Below are 1,445 nucleotides of genomic sequence, written 5' to 3'. Positions count from 1 at the left end.
ACCGCCGGAGGAGCTACCACCACCGGAGCCACCATCGCCGGAAAAATAATAAAATTGTTGTAAATTCGTTATAAAAATTAAAAATAAAAATAAAAAATCATTGTAAAATCGTCGTAAAATAAATAAATAAAATAATAAAAATAATAAAAATCGTTGTAAAATCGTTGTAAAAATAAAAAAATAATAAAAAATCATTGTAATATCGTTGTAAAAATAAAAAAATAAAAAAATATTAAAAATCGTTGTAAAATCGTCATAAATTAGCGACGAATATAAATCGTCACTAATTTAATTTAGCAGAGATCTCACCGGGAGTCTCTCGAAGATTACCTCCACTAGGTCGTGAGGTAGTTCCATATTTTCTTTTCTTTTTTGACAACGATCCATGGTTATTGATTTTAGTGTAGGATTAGGGATTAAGGCTTAGTGCTTGGGGAGAAAGAAAATATACTTATTTATATGGGATAGTGATTAACTAAATCTTATAAAATTCGGATAGATATGGAAGATTTATATTGATCAACAATAAAAGCAAATCGAGATCTTATATTTATATATAGAGGACAGAGTCAAAGAGAATGCCAATCAATACTATTATTTGCGAAGTCAAAAATCTTAGGTGTCGTCTCCAGAGAGATCGTCCTATGTGTCATTAATATGTGTTTTTAATTAATTTTCATTGGTCAATCATTAATCATACATGTTAAAATCTGTGACATAGATCTATTCGCTTTAAATGGGCCTCATAAGCCCGAATGATCTGCTACGATTTCGAAAACCTTCTCAAGGCGGTGTTAACTAAATATCTAATGTGTCCATCCAGCTATATACAAACTAGATAAAGACCCACACATATAGCGGTTTGTCCCTTCTGTGTTTCTGATATCTGATTAATATGGTTGACAAAATTTGAAAATTTGAAGTCTTCAGGTACATGTAAGACCATCGTGCCCACGCTTATGAGAGAGAAAATAACCTACAACATATAAATGATAATGAACTTTGGCGAGAATTAGAGAATAAAGAAGGCTAATACAAATCAAAAAGGAAAAAGAAGAAGAATTGAGAGAATACAAATATGATGAAAAAGAAATCAAAGACGATAATGAAGATGAACGAAAATGGTAAGGAATAATAAAATCGAAAGATATATAAGAGGAAGAAGAAAAAAAATACAAGTCAAAAACAATGAAGAAGAAGAAAGAAAATATAAGGAAGAAGAAGATGAAGAATTTGGGGCAGAAAAAGAAGACAAAGGACATAAAAATGGAGAAAGAACAAGAAGACGAATAAAAACCGGGGAAAAGTTAGAGAATAAGGGAAAATACAAAAAAGAACTAAACCATAAGATCAAGAGTAAGAGGAAGAGTAGAACAAAACAAAAGAGGAAGAAGACAAAGACGACAAATCCGATGAGAGAAATGAAATAGAAGTTGAAGACGATG

Source organism: Eutrema salsugineum, unplaced genomic scaffold, assembly GCF_000478725.1.
Source record: "Eutrema salsugineum unplaced genomic scaffold, Eutsalg1_0 scaffold_5, whole genome shotgun sequence".
In the NCBI taxonomy this organism is placed as follows: Eukaryota; Viridiplantae; Streptophyta; class Magnoliopsida; order Brassicales; family Brassicaceae; genus Eutrema; species Eutrema salsugineum.
This window is presented reverse-complemented; position numbering follows the sequence as displayed.